Consider the following 27542-nt stretch of genomic DNA (forward strand, 5'->3'; position numbering starts at 1 on the left):
ATGTTCTAGGTGCACTAAATGGGACTCCATCCAGGGAAGACACTACCTGCCTTCCTATTCAACGGCTTTTGTCTTCTTACCCCTCCAGGAGATGGGTTGTGTTCCCTTTTGACCACCCCTCTGTCTGGGTTTGCAGCTCTAACTTCCCGTAGGCTGAAATCGTCATGCAGCCATTTATTTGTCTTCTCCCTGGGGAGCTGAGCCCTTCTAACAGGTGGGGATTACAGTTCCCCACATTAAAAACTGAGCCGGAGGAAGAGGTAATCACCATGAGTAAGTTCAGGCTCTTTCCAAAACCATACCTGCTGTGAGTGGGCGAGTTGCTATCTAATGAGGAAGGACCCGTGTATGGGCACACAGGGGAAGGATGAAGCGGATGTGCACCAGAGCAGTGTCAACCAAGACCCGTGGGCAGGGGACCACATTGGCATCCCTACGGGGGAGAATTTAAAACCCTGCTTCCGATGGGCTAAATGCAAGAGTTCTGCTCTTGAGTTGAGTTTTTAGATCCAACGTACATGTCTGGGGTGTTCTAACTAGAGACTGTCTTCTGTATAATGATATGCAGATAAAGGTAATCACTTAGCAATGACTTGCAACCATGGGGAGCATTTATGTCTTCAGTGCATTTCCTCATGCGGACCAGTCCTCTCTTACAAAACCCTCCTCTGAACTAAACTGGAAGCCAGATCCATCCCCCTCATTTTACCTTTAAGGGCATCATGTGTGAAACGACTCACAGATTCTCCTGTAGGAGAAAACATCCCAAATTTACAAAACACGTTCTCACGTATTATTTCATTTGATTTCCATAACAACTACAGAAGGCGACCTGCACACTTATGATTATTCTCATTTTATAGAATTCTAATGTGCTAATGTTGCTAATGTTGCACAGTTGGTAAGTGGGAAATTCAGAATCAGGACACAAGTCATTCAGTTGCTACTTTAGGGCCTTCGACCCCTCCCCCCCTTCACAACCAGATAGAGGCCAAAGACAGTCAGGGTTCAGGGTTCGTTGTTAGCTGCTCCAGATGTCGGAGGGAATTAACTGTTAGTTCCCTGGGGACTGGGAATTCCTTTATTCCTCTTTCAGAAAAGAGAGTCTACTCCTCCCACTACAGGTCAAAGAGTTGGGTGGAAACAAGATTATTGGCCTCAAAGAGAAAGAAACTCAAACATGTTCACAGTAACTGAACCTCAAAGGAAAATGGTCAAAATCCAAATCGTTCTTAGTCCATGTCAGCCTTCTCTATGGAATCACAGACATATGGCTAGGAGAGATTGCTCACCTCCCAGGGCTCCTTTCAAGACCCAGATATCAGTAGAGGCACTGGGATGGATGACATAGAACCACATCCCAATACTTCACACAGAACCTCATTATGGCCTTCATGGGACCTAGACTCTCTTGCCCTTTGTGGGACCTTTCCTCCATAAAAATAAGATTAAAAATTCTGTCTTCCAACTGTGTTGCTATAAAGACAAATATTTTCATATAATATATTAAAATATTGTCTTTGACCCAAAATTCATTTCTTTTTCTTCTGAGTTTAAAAGAAATGCAAATATTTTTGTGAGCCTCTCAAAGCAATGTGGACCACAGGCCCTGGGCCCACCCCCACCCCCTCACCCCCGGTGGCTTAGCCCATCCTGGCCTCCAAGCTCTAGGCCTTTAGCAAGTCACAAGCCCTAGGGGCACTCCCCCTTGTTCTCTGCTGTTGTGTTTCAGTTTCCAGAACTAATAACTGATCACACTCACGTCACATATCAGATCAAAGGAGAAAATCTTCTATTTCTCCTCTATGATGTCAGAGAACTCTCAAATATCTAGCTATGATTTTAATCTCTCGGCTTTTGCTCAGCTTCCAACAGTTGAGTTGTCACCAAATATGTTATTCCTACAAAATATCTTTAAGTCAGCTGAGCTCACCCTTCCAGCTGTTACAATAAATGGACAAACTAAAGGAAAACCAAAACCCCAAGCGATTTTAACGATGTGATGATGGATGATTGGTTTCTATTTCTCTTTCCTCCTTCCCTGTATTTGGCTGCAAACTACTTCCCTACCTCCCCAGTGTTTTTGGCCCTTGAAGAGGAGTATGCCCTTGCCAACGTGGAGGCATTGAGCTAGGTTTTCATGCCTTGGAATCCACTGTGTACTCAACCCCCAAGCCTTTTGAGCTTCAGCCATAATTAGTTGTAATGTGTTTATGGGGCCAAGAGAATTTAAAACATGCAAGACATAAGTCGGGAAAGGATGACATCAAAATCCTTATTTATTCTGGGTTTTAGTCTAATCTCATTGGGTTCCACACACATCATTGTTTTTCTTGAATATTAGCAATGTAGGGAGAGACGGGAAAATCCCCAAGAATTTATACATTCAGGCCTGTACCCAACCGAGGCCGATTTCCATGTGGAGGAGTTTATGTTCCTTAAACTCACATCCTAGATATGGGTTCAGCCCTAGAAGGTCATGTTTTGTTTTCCTTTCATTTGGCTAATAACCCAGTAAATATTTGCTCTCAAGACCAAAAATTATCTTGAATATATATAAGCATATTGAATGCCAAGAAAACATGGCATACAGTGAAAAGCCGTGATGTAGGAAAGCAAGTGTGACATTGGGAAGCTGCCTTCAGTCTCTGAAGCCACTAGAACAGTCTTGAATGAACTCTGAATACAGTGGTTCCAAATCTATGCTGTTTCAAGGACCCCTTGTAAATTCTTCCCATTTCCAAGGCTCATAAATTCTATGAACACTTTTTTCGACAAACAGGCTTGGACTGGGTTCAGAGAGCCGCAAAATAGGCAACTCATTCCACAATGCGATTCAAAAACCTTCGAGCATTCTTTCCTTGTGCAGACGCTCACCTACACTCATCCATGTCCTCACCCCTCAGACTTACCATCCTGTCGAGATTCCATCATTCAGAATATTATCCAGACTTAAGAAAGAAGGAGATTAGGGCGCCTGGGTGGCTCAGTCGTTGAGCGTCTGCCTTCAGCTCAGGTCGTGATCCCAGGGTGCTGGGATCGAGCCCCACATCGGGCTCCCTGCTCCGCAGGAAGCCTGCTTCTCCCTCTCCCACTCCCCCTGCTTGTGTTCCCTGTCTCACTCTGTCTCTCTCTCTGTCAAATAAATAAATAAAATCTTTAAAAAAAAAAAAAAAGAAAGAAGGAGATTCAGACACGTGCCACAACACGAATGAACTACAAGGACATCGTGCTAAATGAAATAGGCTGGTCACAAAAAGACAAACACTGTATGATTTCACTCACCTGAGGTCCCAAGTGTAGTCACATTCGCGGAGACAGAAAATTGAATGGTGGCTGCCAGGGGCTGGGGGGAGGGGGAAAGGGGAGCTAATGTGTGATGGGGTTAGGGCTTCCACTGGGGGAGATGAAAGAGCTCTGTGAATGGTGATGCTGACTGTGACACAACAATGTGAAGGTACTTAATGCCACTGAACTCTACACTTAAATATAGTCAAAATGGTAAATTTTATGTTACGTATATTTTACCACTATATAAAAAAAAGAAAAGGGGAGCCTGGGTGGCTCAGTCGGTTAGGCGTCTGCCTTCGTTCAGCTCAGGTCATGATCTCAGGGTCCTGGGATTCAGCCCTGCATTGGGCTTCCTACTTAGGGGGGAGTCTGCTTCTCCCCCTCCCTTTGCCCCTCCCCCCATGTCGTGCTCACGCTCCAGCTCATTCTCTCTCTCTCTCTCTCAAAAACAAATAAATATGAAAGAAAGAGAGGAAGGGAGGAATGGAGGAAGAAAGGAAGAAGGAAGGAAGGAAGGAAAGAAAAATTCCACCGTAGCGTCATTTCTTTATGTTATGGCTTCTTCTCCAACAGCTCTCCATTACAATACAAACACTTTTCCTGGGACAGCTTGGTCACTAACATATGAAAGCCGGGGTTCTTTGCCGGGGTCCCTGGATTCTGACTTCTGCTGGGGAGGGAGAATCTATCAAATGTATGCAAAATGGTTGTGCGGAGCAGGGTGGTGAGAGAGAGAGAGGCTTCATAAGTTTCATTAGGTTCTCTGAGGAGTCTGAGCCCACCCTCCAAAAGTCCCAACCCTACAGTGCATTCATTTATTGAGCCTTATCTTTGGAGTAGAAGGAAAGTAATAGTAATAAACTTCATAATAGCATAGTTGCCACTTACAGGATACTCGCTCTGCGGAAGATAACTCATCTACACATTCCCACTCTGTGACTGCCAGTGATTCTTTGTGATTTGTTTTTGTTTTTGAGAGAGAGAGAGATAGCACATTCACGATCAGGTTTGGCGGGGGTGGAGTAGAGGGAGAGGGAGAGAGAGAATCCCAAGCAGGCACCACGCTCAATGTGGAGCCAGATGCAGGGCTCGATCTCACAACCCTGAGATCATGACCTAAGCTGAAATCAAGAGTTGGATACTTAACTGACTGAGCCACCCAGGCACCCCTCTGCCAATGATTCTCAAAACAATTCTTCATAGGAGCTGCTAAGCCTTTTTTTTTTTTTTAGCTTTCAGTTCTTCTTTTTAATGGTAGTAAAAGATACATAACATAAAATTTACCATTTTAACTATGTTTGAGTGTATAACTCAGTGGCGTTAAGTACATTCACATTATTATGCAACCATCACTACCATCTACCTCCAGAACTCTTTCCTCTTCCCAAATTGAAACTCTGTCCATTAAACACTAAGTCCTGATTCCCCCCCAGTCAAAACTCTGGCACACATCATTCTACTTTACAAACTCTATGTAGTTTGACTATTGTAGGTTACTCACGTAAGTAAAATCATTCAGTTTTCATATTTTTGTAACTGGCTTATTTCACTTAATATAATCTCCTCAAGGTTCATCCACATTGTAGCACAAGGTAGAATTTGCTTCCTTTTTAAGGCTGAATAATATTCCATTAAATGTACATACCATATTTATCTACCCATCCACCAATTAGCACTTGGGTTGCTTCTGCCATTCAGCTATTGTGAATAATGCTGCTATGAACTTGGGTCAACAAATAGGATCTGATAGCTTTCTCTTTATTTTACAAATGAGGACACACACACAGAGAAGGAAGTCATGCCAAAGGTCACATGGCTGACAGTGGTGGAGCCAGGATTTGAACCCAGGAAGACGGGCTCCAATCCCACGTCGGGTATCATATTGTGCTTTGATCCAGCTATTAAAAGCAAGCAGAGTCAGGCTGTCAATACTCATGTTTACATTAAATTTCTTTCTTCATACCCTATCGATGTCCAAGAAGCACTTAAAACTAATTAACTAATTAACTAGGTAAAACATAATACCAAACCATTAGAACAAGAATGAACAAGAACCAAGTAATAGGAGAATATGTGTTAAGAGATAAAGAGATAAGAAGCCTTGGCTTCTTACCTGAGTGTAAGGGGTAGCAGATGTTTCTGGAAGGTCAGTTTTACTTAAATATTTGGGAAGAAACATTAAGTTATTTCACTGGTATTTAAAGTCACAATTCTAGAGGGACTGGGTTCGAGATGGCAGTGTAGGAAAATACTGAACTCACCTCTCCCACAGACACACCAAATCTGCAGCTACACATAGATCAATTCCCTGTGAAAAAGACCTGAAAGCTAGCTGAGCAGCTTCTCCACAAGGATAAAAGGGCCACATGAGATAGGTAGGAGAGACAGAGATCCGGTCCCATCAAAAACCCCACCTCTGGTGCAGAGACCCACACTCGGGAGGGAATCTCACAAATATGGAGTATCTCCTGAGGAGCAAGGGATCCATGCCCTATATATGGCATCCCAACCCTTGGGACCTGCACCAGAGAGATGAGTCCCCAAAATATCTGGCTTTGAAAATCAATGTGGTTTATGTCTAGGATAAGCGTGGGCTGAAGGGAACAGGAAGTCCACTCTTAACGGGCCTGCATGCAGACGCACTCATCTAGATCATATGTGAGGAATATTAATTAGTTAATCTTTAAAGTATCTGCCAGAGGCAAAAAGGTCTAGTGGGACTTTCTCTGGGGATGGAGGGGTTGGTGGGCACCATTTTTGCATTCCCTCTACCTAGCTCATACCAGCAGGCTTGCCCATGGCCCCATGACAGCCAGCAGGCTTATCCTTCCCTGGTGCTGCCCAGCAGCCCTGCTCACACCAGCCAACACCAACAGCCCTTCCCACAATCCATGCAGGGGACACTCCTTGAGTGCCTGGCCCTGGCGTCCAGGGCATCCTGCATTGCTGGGCCCTATGGGACCAAAACAATTGGAGAGAGAGTTACTGGAAGGTTCCCACACCCCAGAGCACGGCACAGACAGTGAACTGAAACACACTCCCAGCCTTCCTGGGAAAAAAGGCCTATTTACTTGTCCTGAAGGGCAGCTTCAGGTTTGCTACACATCTAGAGGCAGCATAGCAGCAGCTCTTGGCGAATGTAGATCGGGGGACACCATCTTGGCACTTGCCCTTGGCCTCTTTACAGCTCCCTGGTACCTCCAGAGGTACTGGAGCCCTGGAGCCCCAATTTTTGCAACTGTCACCAACGGACACCTCTAAATCGCCTGCTCTGGAGGGCAGCAGGGGTTACAATTATGGTCTCATAAGACTGTATACGTATTCATACTTTAAAACCTGTTGCCTGAGGGTCTGACTTTCAATCAGCCTGAAACTAGGAGCTGCCTGCCACTGTTGGGCTAAATGCAGGTCTCCACTGATAGAGGAATGGATAAAGAAGGTGGGGCATATGTATAATAAATACTACTCGGCCATAAGAAAGAAGGAAATTTTGTCATTTACAACAAATGGATGAATCCAGAGGATACTATGCTAAGTGAAGTAAGTCAGATAAGGAAAGACAAATATAGTATGATTTTTTTAGATGTGGAATCTAAAAAACCAAACAAATGAAGAAACAAAACAAAATTCATAGGTATAAAGAATAGACTGGTGGCTATCAGACAGGAAAGATGGTTAGGGGGTGGGTGAAATGAGTAAAGGAGACAATTATAGGTGATGGATGGTAACCAGACTTATCACTTTGTGTATTTAAAGATGGAGTTACTATGTTGTACACCTGAAACTAATATAGTGTTATATGCCAATTTTACCTTGATCAGAAAGAATAAATACAAATAAATTTTTCCTTGGAGAAATATAGTTCTAGATTCAAGCAAATACTGATGTAATTTAAGCTAGCATATAAAAGGTATATAAATTTCCATATTTTGTAGATTTTCATTATGTAAATCTTATTATGAACATTTTCACACATAAGCAAAAGTAGAGAGATTTTTGATATCATGAGTTTCTGTATCTCCTCACAAGACTCAACTATTATCAAGACTTTGTATCATTTGTTCCCTTTTCTCTTTCTTCCTCCCTTCCTTATTCTTTAACTGGTAAAGAATTTTAAAATAAATTTCAACCTTCAAGTCATTTCACCTCTACATAGTTAGCACATACCACTTTATCGAAAAAAAGAAAGAAAAATAGAAACCAGACATTTTCTTACATAACTACTGTACCATTATCACACCCTAAAGAATTAAAAATAATTTCTTGGTGTCATGTAACACCCATTCCATATTCAGATTTCACTGAATATCTCAGTGTGTCTCCTGCCACTTGGCGCGAATGAATCGGGATCCCAACAAGACTCATATATTCTATGGCTGATAGTCTCTTAAGTCTCTTTTGATCTAGAGTTACCACTTTTCTTTTTTTCTTTTTTTAATGTTACTGACCCTTTGAAGATCAGCCAGGTCTGTTGTCCTGTACAAATCTCTCCCCCTGGATTCAGCTGTTCATTTCTTCTCGTTGTCATTTAACTTGTAGTTCTATCTCTATATTTTCTATAAATTGGAGTTCACTGAAAAGAATCTATTAGGTTGAACTCAAGCTCAACTCTGAGTCTCCTGTGTTTTGCCTTCTTTACCAGAATAGTTCCCAGAAGAAGAAGAGGAGGCGGAGGAGGAGGAGGAAGGAGAAGGGTGGGGGAGGGAGAAGAGAAGATTTCCCAAGTTGTGTACTCCCTCTTGCATCACATTAAGAGGCACCTACTATCTGACTCTCTCACCCTTGGTGATGTTCAGATGGTGACAGCCTGCTCTTTCCAATGTAAAAATCTCTACCAAACTCATGTATTGATTTCCTCGTTGATAATCTGTGCCTGAATTGGATACTTCATTGTAGGTCACAAAACAGTGACTTTCTAATTATGTTGCTGCTACTACATAACAAACTACCCCAAAACTTAATGGCTTAAACAAATAACCATTTTATTTGCTCACAATTCCACACATAGTGGCAGAGCTTGGCTGGGCAATTTTTCCTGATCATCCATGCAACACTGGCAGGGATCATTCATTCTACAGCATTCAGCTGGGCTGCACTGGTAAGTTCAACAGTGTTACCTGTCTGGCTCCTCAGCTCTCATCCATGTGGCCTCCCTTTTCACATGGCTAGCTTGGGCTTCCTTATGGCATGATGATCTCTAGGTAGTCTTATGAAACAACTGGCTTTGAAGGGGGAGTGTCCCAAGTGATAAAGACAGAAGTTGCAGGTCCCGGAAAATCCCGCCTTGGAAGGTACATAGCATGACTTCCACGTCACTCTATTGGTCAGAACAAGTCATAAGGTCAGCTTAGATCAAAATGATTGGGAAGAGACTTCATCTCTTGATGGGGAGTCACAGGTCACATGAGGAAAGAGGATGGGAGATGTCATTGGCGCCATCTTTGGAAGTGCCATCAATCACAATTACGGGTTGAGGAATCAGGTGGTGACAGCCTGATCTTTCCACCATGAAGATCCCATCACACTTCCATCTAATGGTTTTCCTCTATCAGTGACCTTTGCTCAAGTCAGATCATTCATTAGATGCTGTAAAAAGTGGCATTCTAGGGATGCCTGGGTGGCTCAGTCCGCTAAGTATCTGACTCTTGATTTTGACTCAGGTCCTCATCTCAGGATTGTGGAATCAAGCCCAGCGTTGGGCTCTGCACTCAGTGAGGAGTCTGCTTCTCTCTTTCTATCCCTATCCTTGCTCACATGCTCTAGCTCTCTCTCTCTCTTTCTCTCTCTTAAATAAATAAACAAACAAATAAATAAATCTTCTTTTAAAAAAGTGACATTCTAATTGAGTTCAATTTTCCACATTTTTAAAGATGTTATTTATTTATTTGAGAGCGGGAAAGAGCGTACGCAGGCACGCACGAGCTGGAAGAGGGACAGAAGGAGAAGCAGACTCCCCACTGAGCAGGGAGCCCAACAGGGGTTTAATCCCAGGACCCTGAGACCATGACCTGCGCTGAAATCAGACACCCAACCCACTGAGCCACCCAAGCGCCCCCTCCCCCACATTTTTTGTAAAAGATTTTCCTTCATCAACTAGAGCTGCTATATTTGTGCACAAAATATAGGATAAATGTTTGTTTTTTTTTTCTTTAGTTGCCAGCATTCCAAGGATTTGATATCTTAGTTACCTGGAATGGTTACCAGCAAATTGTTCTGTTTTGTATGTACTTGTGAATGGTTTTGTTGTCTTTAGCCGCGTACTGTTAGGATCACTGAGAGTTCACATTTTTCATATTTCATGTACTTTAATTAACTAGTCATCATTTTTTGATGCTCAGATTCACTCTACTGTGCATTAGATTGCTATGGCTTGTTTACTACTCATTGCAAGCCTGTACCCTGAAACATCATCAACTTTCTCTCTCCATCGCCCACATCCGTAATTTTTTTTAACTGAGTAAATGCTGAAATATTCAATTCACACTACAGGAGCTTTGCTTGTCTCCTTTGATTTTACCCTCGCATGTCTTTGCTCTTACTCTAAAAATACTGGCTCCAAGTTACTCATTTGCTTTATCCTACAAAGTACGTAAAATAAGCCCAGAGTGATATTACCAATATTACTGCTAACAATGAGATTACTGAATGGAGTTGAACACTGTGTTACACCTCTATGACCTATAAAATATTCCACTGTGGATGCACAGGTTAAATAATACCATCTAAAGTTACTTGAAAGCATTCTTTTCTCTGTGTGATAATGTCACCAAACAGCGACAGAGTGGGTTCATTCATTTCAGTGTGTTTTGAAATTTTAATTGTGTATTTTTTTCAGTCTGCAAAATATTGACATGATTCAGAGAAATCTCGTTTCCCCCTTGTCCCTCCGTGCCCTCTCCGTTAGGTAATGACCTGTATTTATTTTTGGTTTATCTCTCCAGTTTGCTTTTTGAAAATAAACATTAGCAAATTGGTAAATATATTTATATTGCTTCTTTTATGCAAACGGGTTGTGTTTGCTGCTTTCTCTCCATGTATAGAGCTCTTTCTCATTTCTATTTTTTGGGCTGTACAGAATTTCTTTGTAAATTGGATGCTCTGTTGTTTTATTCCCACAGTCCCAGATAAATGGAGACACCTGGGTTATTTACAATCTTTTGCTAATACTAGTATTTTGGAATGAACAATTTTGTGCATATGCCTTCCTGTATTTTTGGCAGTGTATCTATGGGATAGCTTCCTAGAAGTGAGATTTCTCGATCAAAGGGTAAAATCATATATAATTTTTCTAAACATTGTCTAATTCCTCTCCCTAGATGTACCATTTTACATCTTCACCAGGAAACATATGACAGGGCCCGTTTCCTCACAGTCTCACCCACAAATTATGCTAATTTCGTTTGTTTCTGTCAACCACCTGCTTACATCTTTTGCCCATTTTGCCATCAGATCGTTCACCTCAAATTTCCATCTCCAATTTGCAGAGCTCTTTATTATCAATGGCATTCACGGTTTATGACATAAGTGTGCCAGTGTTTTCTTTTGAATTTGTGTATGGTAGGCTTTGCCCACATTGGTTTTTGGGATGGGACCTGACGTTTTGAAGACGTTCCATGGTTAGGGGCCTCATCAGTCCAAGCCTGCACACCAGCAAGGGTCTATGGAGAAGTCCAAGAAGCTGCTACTTAGACTCACTTGCGCTGCTGCAATTGATAAAGGATTCAGCTCTGAGTCTCCTGTGTCTCCACTTCATAAGCAATCCAGCCAGAAGGATCTTGGCAAAAAGGAGGGTTCGGCCTGGTCCCTTTGCCTTAGATACAGTGGAAACATCTATCCTTGGGGAGCCCTCGTCTGGTCAGGGGGCTTCTTCAGAGACATTCAGAAGCAGGCTGGGGACTGACAAGTTGTCCCCACTCCCTCTTACAGCTGCTCATCTAATGTGGGAGCTGTGGCTGTGGTTCCCAACAAGGGAAATACCACATTCATGTCCCAGGGCATTTCCCTGCCTGCATCTGAGGGAAGAATGTTCTTCTGACTTAATGAGGGCTCAACTGGAGTGTGTGATGTTTGTGCTCTGAGGGCTCAGGAAAATGACTCAGAGGGACTTCATGATGTTATTCCCAGACACACAATCCACTCAGGATGACAAGTTCTCAGTAGCTAACTTACTCTCGGGCCCCAGTGACTAGTGAGAGTGGGCACCTTAGACAGTGGGCAGAAGGCGGTTGTTGAGTTTTGTTTCATGGGGAAACCAGATGGTATGTTCATGTGATCCGAAGCCCAAGGAGGCTGGAGGAACAGCAAGTCATTTCACTGTAAGGCAGAGAAGGAAAAGTGAAGACAGCATTTGGTTACATCATAATCTTGTGCATTCCCAGCCCTAATCACAAGCCCATGATGAAAAAATAGTAACATAATTGCATGACAAGACACAGTTTTATATCATGCTTTAAACTTCGCAAAGCACGTTCACATTGTAGGCTCACAGCAAGGGTGAGGAAAAGCATGTTTAAAGACCAGAAAACCTAAGCTAAATGAGGTTAACTTGGTCAAGAGCACACAGATGGTAAAGTGGAGGGTGGCTTAAATCCCACTGAGGCCAAGCTCAGGCCAGTGTCCCGGGCAGCCAGACAAGGCGCCGAGCTTAGAAGGGTCCGTGCTTGGATCAAGGCTCTGCTCTTGCCGTTTTATGGTTCTTAATTTTTGTACAGAGGGCCCTGTGTTTCATTTTGCCCAGGATCTTGCGAACTGTATAGCCAGGCATGCCCAGATTCCATTTTCTTTTTCCTTCTAAGAATTAAAGTATTCAATCAAACTTACTGAAACAAGATTTCTTGACTATCTTTTTGTTTCAAATAGAACCAATCATTTCAGTTTTGTTTAAGGACAATGGCAGATTATTGAAGATCCTAACATCTACCAGATAATGCTCTGGCTGCTTCACCAGACTCAGCCACCAGCACGAGGCCATGCTCAGATATTTACCCGGTGGCCACTTCTGATAATATTTTTTGGTTCCCAAAACACACAGAAAATAGCTGTCTTATTATTTGAGTCAGAATAGATATCTATTAAAACAAACAAACATAGCACAGAGATGTATAGAAGGAGAGAGGGAGGGAGGGAAGGAGAAGGAAAAAAAAGAAAGAAAAAAATAATTATTTTCATGGAATTTTGTTACACTGAATATTGATTCAATGTGGAGACCATGATGTGAAGTTCCAAAATCTTTTTTTTTTTCCTTTGGAAAGAGATATATGTGAAAGCTCAGTTTGTGTAAATCAGATTTAATCAGCAATCCCCTAGTGAGCTGGGAGCCTTCTTGCCACTTGCAAAAATACCTGACGTGACAATAAGACCCACAGAGGTCTCATTTATAGTGTCACTGAGGATCACAAAAGCCTTTCGCTTGAAATGCATATTTAATTTTTCTACAAAAATGTCTATAGTTTGCTATCTAACACTTGAAAATTCACAGTGATTAATATAAAGCGTGCTACACGGCAAGAAAAGAGAAAATGAGCGGAGATAGCTAAAGATAAAGAAACCCCAATCGATGCCTATCTGTGTATTCAAAAAGCATTTTATAGGGACCCGTACTTTTTCTGGGTCCCTTACTAAGCACTGGGCTTCAAAGAGACGTAATACAAATATAAAACATTTTCTGGTAAATATAATTACACAGGCCCCAGTTACTTAGGGAATATATAAAAAGATCCATTTTGTTCTTTACTATCATGGGCAAAAGGTTAACATACTGTATAAACTAACATCCATTAGTTGGAATGGCAAGATGGCCAGTTTAACCAGTTTCTTAAACAAGTCGATTAGAGAAGATCTTTGAGATATCCAATTTGATTTATTATTCACCTGGGAATTAACACAGAATGGATCTTGATATAAATTCCTCTGTAGGTTTCATTATATTGACATTTCAGAGGATAGATAATATATAGAACCCCTGGGTATATTACTATCAAGGATGCTATTGATTCTATCAGCAGCATTATCCTGCAATTTTCCCTCATAACTATTTATGCAAGTCTCTGTGGTTTGTAATTCAGCAGTAATCATCTTTTGTGGCTCTGTGATTTTCTTTGTGGGGGGGGGGAACCTGGGCTACATACTGAAACAAGGCTTGATTTTAAGTCCACAGATTTGGGGTTTAGTTTTAAGATAATGGAGAGGAGATCAAAGAAGTTTTAGAATTGGCATTAATTGTTAAGGATGAGAAGGAAACATTAGTCTTTTATTTCATTAGTTTCGTGAGGGGGATCAGAGATAAGCAGGGGCAAAGTGGGAGAACACAGATAAAATCAGAGACGTTTCCATAAGGGCAGCATGAGAGGAAATTAGCAGGAACCTGATGCTTGAACAAAGTTGCCTCTACTTTTCCTTGATCTGGGTCCCCGCTGGCTCCTCTGGGAGCTGCTTCTGAGTGTTTTGCAGGCCAGAACTGGGGGGCAGGAGCGAGGTCGGGGATGGGGGCCGTGGAGGGGGTGGCCACTGGCTTTTCTTGGTTTAATTGAAGGATGGGACATCCAGGTGATTATGCAAAACGTGCTTGTTTACTCTTCTCTGTTAGTGGTGAGGAAGAAGCGAGGGGAAGGGAAATGGACCAGGCCGGACACCGGACACCAAAGCGCCAGACATCCAAGTTCATCATCATAATTAGAGAGGGGTGCTCAGCGCTCCTCCGAATGGATACCTGGGCCTTCTTAAGGACCCTCTAGGGAATTGGGACATGACTGCCCTCATCAGGTCTAAACGACTGAGGATGACTAAAAGCCCAGAACAGGAACTCAGTCTCCAAAATAACATGTTCTCAGTCCCAGGATCGTAAGTCGGTGTACTTCACGCGCAGGCAACGTGCAGTCCCGCACGCGCGCAGCCCACCACGCCTACAGCAGTGGCCGGATCTGCCCGCAGGCAGAAATGGTCCAAGGGGCGCGGGGACGCCCTCCCCACCACCTCGGAACAGCCCCGGGCCCTGTAGCAGAATCCACCTGGGGCAGGGCTCTTATATGCCTGGCCTCGTTCTATCGTGACTCAGTAGAGAGACTTTCTGGCCAAGTCTGGCGGACCATGTTATTTCTCTTCCTCTCCACGTTCCCACTGGAACAGAGATGCAGAGCTCCCTTAACATTGGCTTTCTTAATCTAGGAAATTCACGGAGCCTCTCGCCTTGTAATACACAGTCTGTCTCATTCATAAAGTCTTGTCCTGGAAAATGCCTCATTCATTCCTGCAGAAGACCCACAGTTGGGAGAGCAAGGGCATTCAAAACCTTGGGAGGTGGAAGACAATAGTGGAGTGCTTGGCAGCCGCTTCCAGGCTGCTTTAGCAACGCGCACCGACGCCAGGGAGAGGATAAAACGCTGCAGTTGTTTACTTGTCTCTCCGGAGCAAAAGGGTCTCTTCGCCTCTACGGTAGATGCCAAATCCTCGGGACCTGAGCAAGGACATGATGAGTTGCGTCGTGGATTGGCACGAAGTCATGTACTCCAAAACAGCCAGGCATTTTGCTTGAAAGCGTTCCTTGTGAAAAGAGAAACCGCGAATCGTGGGATCCCGTTGTCAATCAGGGGTGAGCCCGCTTCCTCTCCCACTGGCCGCCGCGCAGAATGCCCACCGTGCTCCCCGGTGCCTGGGCCCCGAAGCCAGGTTGGCCCTCTCCTTTGCCACCCAACCCACATGCTTCCGTTTCCAAATCTGATCGCAGGTGACTTCAATCTTTCCAGTGTTCCCCACATTCGTAATTGCAAAATAATAAACATGAACAAAATTCAGATTAATAGAGCATCCAGTGCAACTCCTTTTGCAGAGAAGAACCCTCTGGAATCCTGAGCATAAAAGGGCTGTGTTTATTCCTCCACCAGCGGCATAATGTGACTGATTTACAAGAGTTTAACTCAAGTGTTAATCTGACAGTGACGAAGAGCTCCTCACTGGTACCGTCACTTACACTATCATATTAGTTGCCTCGTCTATTAAAGCAGTGTGGTCGATAATTGGAATGCTTTTATGTCTAGTGGTTCTGACAAGCCTCTCTTCAAGTCACATATGGGCGGTCTAGTTCTACGCTCAGACCAACAGTGGCAAATAATTTAAGCTGAGAAAGTATTGTTCTCCTCGTATTGTGGAGCAAGGGCAGTTCAAGGAAAGTGAGACTGTGTGCATGGCTACCTGCTGGTGTGTAGTAAAATAAGATGGACATGATACCGGGTTGGGAGTACAATTAAATCTATTTTGCACCAATGTGTTGCTGGACAGATGAGTTTCCACATGGCAGAGCTTTATGATCTTTAAGGTAGACTGAACTAATAGATTGGTGTGGAACGCACTGAAGTTACCAAGGATGAGAAAGCAGGCAGGAGTACATTTGAACTACAGGTTTCTCATATGCTCCACGTCATGCTGAGTTTTTATAGCTCCTGGCTTTCAAAAAGCCTGTTTCAAAGAGGTTTGCGCTAGACTGGGCATGCAGTTTTGCTCTGCAGATATTGTCGCTACCGATTTAGTGGAATGCAATTAGGAAGCCTAAATTAAGTGGTAATGGAGAACCAGCTCTTGAAACTGGGGTTTCCACGGCAACCACTGCTTACAATACAGCCTTCAGTTAGTTTTCCCACTTTATCTGCAAAATGCACAATTGAGCTTTAAAACAGCTCGGCGCTGAAAAACACACTGTAAACAACTGTTTGCAATGAGAGTTTTACACTGTCTTTAAATACAACAAACTATCACATAAAATTTACTTGTCCTCCCTAATAAAGCAAAATCTGAGTTGCCAATCAGTGAGTGATCTTAAAATTTATTATCCCTTTCCCATTTGGGAATTTTATTTTTAAGGGAAGATGTCACGAGTCATTGGGTCTCTTAACTTTGGTCATTCTTGCTCCATTTTCAGTTCCCCTGATGATCTGTGCATCCTACCAGTCCCTTGCTGACTGAAATGCATTTTTCATTTCAGCAAACAGAGTTGCCTTGAATAAACACACAGTGCGCTCCTTTTCAAGGTTCTTTTCATATTTTGATAACACTTTGCAGATGATTCTTTTATTTCCTCTTTGTAGCATGTCATGGACTTGCAAGACTTTCATATTTACTTATTTGTATTTATCCTCTCTCCAGATTACTACCCCTTTGAGTCTTTGAAAGCTCACGTTCCATTTCTCTATACGTTCAGTGGTAAACCAACTGGAAACTTGTGTGCCAACATATGTAGACAAGACGAGAAGGAGTTCAAAGACACTATCGAAATAGGTGTATTTTTAAACACACAGTTGTTTAAAAGAACCATGGAGAATGTGTACTTTTGCAAAATGCATTTTCTTTCATGGTAGGCAATCCATATTTTATTATTACAAAATTCTCACTTTTGTTTAGGTGCATCAAGAATACACACACATGTATCAGTGATATATGTGTATGCATTTTTTTTAGCGGGGAAAAGAATCAAATTGAGCTCTGCAAAGAAAAGAGGATGGAATCAAATTTGGGGTCTTGTAGCTATCACACTCTGTTTAATTGCCAGTCTTAACGGGAGGAGCACTGGAACATGTCCGGACAGATTCGGGCAGCTGGTGAAAACTCATGAATCCTCTGCAGCACAGAAGGTAACATTTCCCTGCCGTTTGTGCTCTCTCAAGGTTGTCGTCTCATACGTGTGCTATTTTCACTGCGAGAACACTCCAAGAGAGGGGCAGAAAGCATGTGTGTGTCATTATAGTACCTCTCACTTAGGCGGCTTTGGGCGACACAACTAGATTCCAGGGTCAGTGGTCATGTCTGCGGCTCCACTGGACGTGTTCTCTGTAGACTTGATCTCCCAGGTGGGAGATGGTGCCCTTCCCAGTCAGCCTGTACCTTCAGCAGTGTGGCCTGGTTCTCTCAATTCCGATTTATTGCGAAGTCTGCAATTTTGACCAACAGACAGCCAGCAGTTTGAGATGGTGCTGGTGCTTTACAGAAAACCATTTTTCTCACTCCTCTGTGATACTGTCACCGTGGTTTCGACAATTTTCCCATTTCAAGAACGTAAATATTGAAGAAAACCAAAGAATCGCATAAAAAACATGTCGGCTGATATTTTAATAAGGCTCGTGGTATTTTGAAAAGGGTCTTTGTTGCATATCTTGACATTGCTGTAAACTCAACCAGAGCTTTGTTGTAGCTCTTTATTATAAAAATATGTCTGTCAACTTAAGTCTTTAAGAATTTAAACTTGGAGCAATTATATCTCTCCTTTCATTCAGTAATTGATAAACTTGAGAGACAGTCTCCAGTCTCATCCCAACTACTGATGAGATGTGCAGTGTATTTTTCCCACGCCTCAAAATAAAACATGAATTCAATGGGTTCTAAATTTAAATCTTCTATGGGAAAAAACCTGGAGTAGTAATATGTCATGATTTTTGGTCAGCATCTTGTTTCAACTTTCCTGGCATTCCCTCCAAAGTACAAAAGGACACGCTGAAATTACCCTACTCTGGAAATAAGGTGCATATGGGTGTATATACGCATTCAACTCCATTTGACACATCTTTGGGGTGAAGAGAAAGTTCTAGTGTGAGAAAATATCTTAGCATATTCTAAAACTCCATTTTTTGAAAGCTATAGTTTAGAGTAAATATATGTTCTATGATTTGCCCTCTCCAGGAAGCAGATGCTAACTCTGTCCCCTGACATTTTGGAGGCTGCACCACATGGAAGTCCACGAAGGGTCAAAAACGGGTCCCATGGCACTTGGCTGTGGAGCTCTCCTCCCAACGGTACAAAGAACTCCATGCCCAGGTGGTCAGTGTGCCAGGGACCACCAGGGACAGACTCTGCCAAGTGCCTATCTCTGTGTGTGCATGTCTCTCCTTCCCTGCACAGAAGAGTGTCCACACCACCCACTTCCCATCACTGAATTCTTAGGAACTTACAATTACCCTTAACTTTTTTAATTTCCTTCTTCTTCTACTTAAACTTTAATTTCAGGTATCGTCTACATAACACAGAAGTCACGTTCCAGGTAGAATTAGAAGAAAATTAACTTGGGGTGCAGGATGGAAGTTTTTTGCCTTGTATTCCATCTGAATAACTCAAAGTCAACCTGAATAAAAGGAATACTATTAATCCATCTCCACTTTCTACTTTGTCACAACTTACATTTTGGTTCTAACTGGTGTTATTTTAATTGCAGTAATGAATATTCCATGTTTCATTATGAGGGCAGCATACACAAAATGGTGCTGGGAAAGTTCTTTTGGATCTTTGTGGTTCATTTCAGTTTTGAAGATTAACTGCACATTTCATCTTTTAATGACTATATAAGTGTTGAATTCCTTTCTCAGAGAAAAACTATGGTTAAATTATTGTGTCAAATTATTGTATTTCATTCTGTCTCCGGTGGGGGGAAGGGAGAAGCTGGAGGTGGATATGTGTGTTTTTTCTTAAGCTATGTTAGCTTTATTTTTTCTATTTTTTTTAAGATTTTGTTTATTTATTTGATAGAGCAAGGATGAGCAAGAAAAAGAGCAGGAGCGGGGGGGGGGGGCAGAGGGGGAGGGGCACAGGGAGAGGGAAAAGTAGATCCCCTTCCCCAGCCCCTCCCTGAGCAGGGAGCCTAACTCGGGCTCGTGAGATCATGACCTGAGCTGAAGGCAGACGCTTAACTGACTGAGCCCCCCAGGCACCCCACGATGTTAGTTCTAAACATGTGAGGAGCCCAAAGGTTAAAGTGGATTAAAATGCTGTCTGCCATGAAGTTTAGAAACTGAAATAAATATGGTCGGTAAAAGATGCTCTTTGTTTTGATTACACAGAAATGCCTTTGTGATCCTTTTCTTTCAGGTGAAATAAACATCTCTGAAATAAGCGCAATAAATATGTTTCTAAGTACGGTGTATTGTGATTGTAATTAGCTCGTCCCTCTTTATGAAGTGGCGGGCATCAGTTTGTATCTAATTACCTCTGAGCAGTTTGCTGGCTTCCTATTTTGGTGAAAAGTCTCACAATACTTCTTTACAACCGTAAAGACACTCATTGGCTTATACTGAGGGCTTTATGGTCACCTTGCCTTCTTTTTATCTGAGGGAAAAAATTAAAGGTGAGCATCTTTACGGATCTCTCTTTAAACCCAGCAATCTGTGCACACTGAAGAAACAATGACTGATAGGCTGGCTGATATTCTGTAATAAATTCTTGCATTTATAGACTTTTCCTTGACTAGGTAGCTGGTAATGCCATAGAAATTGATTATTTGTGATGTTCTTATCACTGCTTAAAATATTTCATTACTTTTCCCACACAGATTTGGATTTGGCTTGCTGGATGCACGGTGACTAATGAAGGAAGCCCCTTCACCAGACAGACTGTCCCGGGGCACAAGGTTGTGTCGATAGCAAAACTGATCTGAATGAATCACGTCAGATTTGATTTCTGTGGAATTTAAGAGCTCAGAAATGAAGAGGCAGTTGAGTTTTCTGTGCTTCAAAAGTCTCTTTCAATAAAGTCTTGACACCCTATAAAAAGCGCATACTGCTTTACTTAAAACATCAGGACATTTATATATCTATTTCTATAGATATAACATACCCTATAATTTTTATATTGTTTAGCATATGGGGACAGGTGACTTGGAATTCTACAGATTAATCTTAAATCCCTAATGTATAAAGGTTAATACAATTAAAAGCTAAATTAAAATAAACAAAATAATAGATGCAAAACAGTAATCTTCCAGAAGAAAAAAACCCCACAATTTTAGGGCAATGATCTCATAGTAGCTACCCTTAACTCTATGCATGCAATTATCTAATTTAACAGTTCTGGATGTTACTTGGTCTCCTGATTAAATAAAGATATATCAATTCATAACTAAGTGTTGTTTCAATATCATTTAGTGCCTGTAGATAAGTCTTGTTGCTAGGGCACCATATGCTAAATATATATTGGACACATCAATATTCTAAATCAATGGTCAAACAATAGGTACTCTGACTTTGAGTCATAACTCTGACTTTGACTTATAATGCCCTCACAACTTTGGGTTGAGTCAAACAAATTGTGCCTCTGTCCTAATTGGAAATAACTCCTTTGATCTCCCAACCTGAGCACATCCGCCTTTGGGAAGCTCAGGTGGAAATGTTGTTCTTGCTAAAAACTACATAGAAAAATTCCTTGGGTGAGCTTTCCTAAAATGCTGTGCTAAGTGTGTCTCAGGCTAAGCCAGTTTTGTCCTAATGAAAATGCCAAGTGTGCATGCACCCGTACGCCCGCTTCATGGCACCGTGTCATATGGATACATCCAACTTTTCCAGAGCATGATCATTTCTGAAACCCACAGTCTCTTTGCATGTGGTCAACACTTGATAAGTATTCTTTGCATTTAATTTAAAGGAATTGAATAAAGGAGTTAATAATAATCAATATGACATGTTTTGCTGTCTCATAATTATCTGCTAAGCTGTCTCCAGACCATACCATAAGTCCTTTGAGAACAGGAATTCTGTCTTATTTATCTTAATATCCATAAAATCTAAATGAGCATCTAATGTGTTGCTGCTGGGTGGGACTTTGAGGGTTATATGCATGGCACATGAGCGTGTGCTGGCTCATGCTTGTCCAGTCTGAACCAGGAGCAGAACGGGAGAGAGTTCATTACGCTAGACCATTGCACCAGCAAGATGAAACTATGATAAATTGAGAATGAATAATTTTAAGAGCTAAATATAATTTTTGAGCAGCCCCATGGGAACGAATGTCATTTGTTAAAAACATGCTTCAGTTCTGGAAGAAAATAGGGCAAGTTCAAACCCTCACTCTAGCGCATTCCAACCCTGTGATCCAGGGAAAGCGACTCACCCTTTCAAATCTTCTGCTGTCTCCTCCTAAGTGAGGAGAATAAAATTCCCCTTAGACTTGAATGTAAAGACTCACTGAGATTCATCGTGGACAGTTCTTAGAAGATTATAAAATCACATATGGTTCAATTTTTTTCTCCTCTCTTGATTTCTGGTGATTGTAATCTCTGATTCTTATGCTGAGAAATCAGGAGCCTTGGACTTCATTAGAATGTTCCATTTTAATTGGTAATAAATCTTCGGTCTTTTGTATTTTTCAACTGTTGGTTTTAATTATGCTTCCAGGATTATTTTTTGTCTGACTGGCTTTCATTCTCCTCCAACTCTGTTATTTCATCTCTACAGTAAAAGATCCTAAATCTTAGCATCTGGTAACAACCTAGAAATCTGGATAACTTTTATGACACAAAGTACAACATATTTTTATTCATCACACGTCTTCATATCATTTACGAGTATGTAATTTTGATTTTTGCCTCATATCTTTTTAAACATTTAATTTTTTTTCCAGAATCTTTCATTACGGTGTCAGCCCCAACATCTGATAAATTGCTTGTAAAAAGTATGGGCACGGAATTTTTGTTTGGTTTTCAGAAATCTTTTAGGAGGGCAAGAATCTTTGTCTTTCTAGAACAGTGCCTGGCTGACACATAATTGGCACTCAGTAAACTTTACGTGTGGAACGAAAGCTGGATGAATATAAAGGCATCTAATTTTAAAAATTAAATAAATAAACGTATCTCTTAATTTATTATGAAATTCATATTTTCAGCAGGCAACCATGAGCAAAACTTAAATCTCCAATGTCACAGAAAAGTTAAAAAGACCCTTATGTAATCATAACTATATACAAATGTAGACCACAAAATTAATGGAAATGATGATGCATAATTTGCATAATAAGAACAGCAAAGAGCTATATGAGCTCAGTGCTTTAGAAACATTACTCACTTAATCCATGGGACAGCCCTGATTTCACAGTCCCATTTTACCAATGAGGAAACAGAGACAGAGGGATCCAGTAACTTGTCCAGGGAAGGAGTGGGGCCAGGCTTTGAAATCAGCAGTCAGGCTCCATGATGTATGCAATACACTATGGTACCTCGTGGCCAAGGAGTTATAATAGCAGTAAGTTTTTGAGCTTATTTTCCTGCCTACATTGCATGAGACTGTGTATTAAAGGCCACACCTGTACGTGTTTTGTGGGCTTATTAGTCCTATCTTAACAGTAAAAGTTGAGAATACTAATCCGTTCACATGCCTCATCTGCCTCGCTTAAGCTCTACATCCCTCCATCTCTGTTAGTTTTATTATTCTGCCAACCTAAGACCTTCTCAGCATCTTCTCTTCTAATGCTGCCATCAACCATGCCAAATACCTCCAAATACCTGCTCCAACGCATTGTCTCCTTTGTAACTTACCCTGAAATGCACAACTCCAATATTCATTGGCAGAATACTGCTATTCTTTCTCCCCTGTCTCTAAAATAACCCATCTATCATTTGCAGTTGAGATTTTTTTTTCCATAGACTTCTTTAAACCATTTCTTCACTTCTATTGGGAAAGGGGATGTTTCAAAATTAATAAAATTACATGTTAGATTGTCTTGCGCTCAAAAACCTTGTCAAAGAATTGAAGTTATATTTAATGAGCCATGTAAACTCCATTGATGTGTTTCAGGAGATGAAATACTATCCCCATTCTCCTAACTTTATTTAAAAGAAGACTATATGGGGCATCATGATGCTTATCCTCTGATTCCACTGGATGAAAATGGCAAAGCAGATTACCAGATAAACCCTTCGGTGCCACCCCAATTTGGTTGTTCCTCAATCCATCCACCCTTTCCTTTTAAAGAACTTCATCCTTTGCACAATTCGTCCATATTCTTCTGATATAGAAATTATTTCCTTAAGATTTAAGCCACATCTAAAAACATGCTGTTTGAAAACTTTGGCTTTTCAACAAGACAATATGACCCTTGGAAACCAGGAGTTGTCCTTTCTTCCCATTGCCAACTTGGAGGAACAATTGTCCAGGAGTTTTAACTGTGCAGAAAGAGTCCTGATTGTTTTACAGCTAAAAGGGATCATAAAAGAGTGATTTGGGCAATGTTTGCCCCCATCTGAACCAGGAGACTGTCTTGTGTCTGTTCTCCCCCATCTGAAGGGCAAAACTGAGCCTCATGCTTTCATTCTACATTTACTGAACATCTGCGTGTCAGAAACTGTGCTGGGCAGAGTTTACATGGGAAGGCAGACGTGTGCACACATAAATAAGGTTCAGAATAATATGGATTATGCTAAGAGCAAATGCAAAATGTGATTGGAGCCTGAGTGAGAGAGCTGTTCGCACTGCTAATGAACTTTCTGGAAAGGTTTCTTGCAGAAAGCCTACATGACAGTTTCCAGTTGACAGAAAGGTAGAAGACATAACAGCAATAAAAAAATAAAAAATAAGTAATTTTTAAAAAGCATGTGAAAGGTATGGAGGAATAAATATCCTGGCGTATTCAGTGAAGAACAAGATGCTTGATGTAGCTGGAAGCTTGAAAAGGTGGGGAGGAAGAAGCAAATAACATGCTTTAAAGACATATACAGGTAGTCATTTATTTGTTCAAGCCACACATATTTATTGAGCACATCCTAGAGCCAGGCACATGATAGAGCTATAGCAGGGAACAAGCAGACTTGGCCCTGGCCCTCAGGGAACTTGAGGTCTAGTGCAGAAGTCAGGTTTTGAAGAAACCATTGACCAGAGTGCTAAGTTCTGAACAGCATTGCCATGCCCTGTTACTTTCAGGTGTCATAGTGCAGGAAAAAGCAAACCTCAAATTTTCCAAGCCAAAAATGTTGACATGACCCAGCTTGTCAAATTTTTAGTGTGATATGTCTTCCCAAGTGTGGAATTTTCTTTGCCACTTGACAATAGCAACAACAAAAACAGTAAAATACCAAAAATCCATGGAATGAGAATTGCTCATCACCTAAACGGAAAAAGATGCAAAAGTCTATATTATATGGCTTCAAAAGAGTTATCATCACCATCACCAACATCACCACCATCATCACCACCATCATCATCACCATCATCAGCAGCATCCTCATCATCACCAGCATCCTCATCATCACCATCTGCAACACCATCACCATCATCACCACCATCATCATCACCATCACCATCACCATCACCATCATCATCACCACCACGATAACCATCATCATCATCATCATCAAGAATCCTGCTAGTACTAGTATTTTTAGCCTGAACCCTATGCCAGGTGTTCTGTTGAGAGTTTTGCTTTTCCCCTCTCATGAATCCTCAAGACAAATGTTTTGGTAGTTGCGGTATTCCTCTCTGTGTTACAGATGAAGAAACTGAGAATCAGAGATGAAAAGAAAGTACAGATATCTTTCAGGGATTATTAGATGCTGGCTCTGAGTGAATGTCAATTCCTAGGGAACCAGAACACCACTGTGGTCCACGAAGAGTTAGAAAGATAAGGTTTGAGATCTGTGAACCCATCCTGTGGTTGGTGCCTCCTTCCTAAACTGGATAAGATGTGGTTGGAAATTGAGCCATAGCATAAGGAAGGCCAAGTGGAAATCTTTGGAACTGTATTCCCATACCATTACCTTCACACAAAATAGTAAACCAAAAGCAATACCACACATCACAGGTGGAATCATGGAGGTAAAAACCACCATCAAAGACCTGAAAAGGTCATTTTGGTCTAGTCATTCCATCCCAAGCCCACTGAATTCAACCATTTAGTGTATGCAAAAGAAAAGTGGATCTTGAAAAATGTTGGCTTTTCAAAAACTTGGTCAGACTGTGATATTAAAGGTTCCTTGCTATACCTAAAGTAATCTCATTATTGAAGCAACTCAACAGATCCTGGTACCCAGTGTACATCTATCAATCTGATGAACTTTTTTTCTTTCCCAGTAATTCACTACAAATTCACTACAAGTAATTTGCTTTCACCTGAAAAAAGTACACCACACCCTCTTATCTCATGCTGTCATAATTGATCCCACAGAGACATTGATCATCTGACATTGCATAAGGCAGAATGTTGATAACAGGTATGCTAGGTTTCTTGGTGAGGCACGGGAGCACCAAGGTAGGAGATAAAAATTCAAAGACTTGGCCCTACATCGAAATTTCAGTAGTTCCAGTTGTCTGGAACATACTAGGAAAGCCTCTTCAAATTGCAATTAAAATGCTGCATCGTGAACCCACCACAACTAAGAAAGTGGCCTCCTTGAACTTTAGAGGCAATATATACTACATTCACTGGTGTTGCTTCTGTCCATTTACCAAATAAACCAAAAGGGCACCACCTTTTAGGGAGACCCAGGAAGAAAGAGGACTTTCCAGAGGGCCCTGGTAACTGCAAACATTCAGAACTTGAGATACAGAAGATCTAGTTGTGTTCAAAGCATCTGTGGCAGAGTTGGACACTGTACAGACCCAAACTCATAAGACTTTGAAGCAAAGTTATGTTACCAAGAATATAATTATTCTCCTTTTGAGAAACAGACCTTGGGTCACTTCTGAATCCTGGTAGACTGCATACTTGACTATGGGACAATGAGTAACCATGTGTCCTTAACTAACCATCCAGAACTTGGTGTTACCTGAGTCACCAAGCCATGAAGTTGGATGTACCCAGCACTCAAGCATGTCAGGTTCAAGACTCATGGGGAGTTCTTAATGAAAAGTTGCCTTAAAAAGAAAAAAATGGAGCCTGGTTTATGGACTGGCCTACATGATAATACTGGTAATAGTCATGAGTGGACTTTTCATACATCGCACTCCCTGAGAGACAATGGAAAAAGGAAACCCCCCTTTAAGGCAGAACTTCAAGTGGCACATCTGGTTGGTCTTGGTTTGTTTCTGTTTTATGTTGTTTTGTCTTTTACTTTGTCTAGAAAGATAAGCAGAGGTATAGATCTACACTAATTCATGGGACATGGGTAATGGTTTCGCCATATGGTAAAAGGTTTGGGAAAACCAAGAGTAAAGGATGAGTGACAAGGTAGTTTGGAGAATAGGTATATGAATGAATACGCTAGAATGGTCTCAGAGTGGGATGTGAATGCTCACAAAAAGGTCTCCTGTGGAAGAGGTTCTCAATCATCAGAGGAGCAAGACAGGATCCTGTGGACATCTGTCGGCCTCATTTTCCAACTACCCCAACACTTTGTCAATGGACTCATGCATTAAGTAGCTAGAGTGGCAAAAATGGAGGTGATCGTGGATTTCTTTTCAACAAGACTGGTCTAGCTGGCCTCAGAAGTCAAAGTGCACCCAACCACCAGGTAGCAGATGAGTTATAACTGAACCCCTTCCAAAATGGCAGGGGCCTCGGTGTCTTCTCTAGCATGAAAACATATGGAAAGGGAGGTTTCCTTTGCTTCCTCACCTTCCTTCTAACAACAACCCCCAGGACATATTGAATGCAATATTTGCAGAGTATCCAACACGTTGCTTCTGATTAAGAACTGATTTTACAGCAAAGAAAGTGACACAGTAGGATGGCACTCAAAGGATTCACCAAGTTTACCATGCCTTCTATCCCCAGAAGCAGCTGGCCTTAAAGAACCCCCAGAATCGCCTACCAAAGCCTCAGTAGTGGCACCAACAGAGAAGCAACAACCTTGCAAAGTTAGGGTTCTGTCTTAGAGTTGCAGTATATGCTCTGAACCGGCAACCAACATGCAGCACTGTTTCTTCTTGCTGGAAAATGCCAGTCCAGCATGCAAGAGAAGGGAGTAAGGTTGGCATTTTTCACTTTTCCACTTAATAATGCACCTTCAACAGCATAGGGAATATCATCAATGGCACTGTAATAGCGTTGTATGGTGACAGATGGGAGCTACACTCATGGTGAGCGTGGCATGACATATAGGGTTGTTGTCAGATGTTGTACACTTGAGACAAATGTAACATTGTGCGTCAACTATACTCAAATTAAAAAAGAAGAAACACCCCACACCCTCAAAATTAACGGTTTCCTGGGCCTGCAGATTTGGGCCTTATTTCTTCAGAAGCCCAAGTATGAAGGGCAGAATGCTCCCTCTCTTCCCCACAGGCTCAGTCTAAAAACGGATCCTCCAGCCCTCCAATGATTGTCAGCACCAAGTAACTGGTAATAAACTCTTTTTTGTTTAAACTAGCTAGGTAGGTTTTGGTTGTTTGAAACTGATCAGTAACTGATCAAATAGCAGAAGTGCATTACCAAATAATAAGGTGTCAAAATCCCCTTGACTATCTGTGCTCTTTGACACAGAGCTCTCTTCTAGGAATGATCTGAAGAAAATGAATGCACAGAAATACCTTTTTCCAATCTGGAAATGTTGAACTTAACCCCCATCTCTAACAAATGGTGTG

This window comes from Callorhinus ursinus, unplaced genomic scaffold (genome assembly GCF_003265705.2).
Source record: "Callorhinus ursinus isolate GAN/ISIS: 27379988/994484 unplaced genomic scaffold, GSC_fseal_2.0 scaffold10, whole genome shotgun sequence".
Classification (NCBI taxonomy): Eukaryota; Metazoa; Chordata; class Mammalia; order Carnivora; family Otariidae; genus Callorhinus; species Callorhinus ursinus.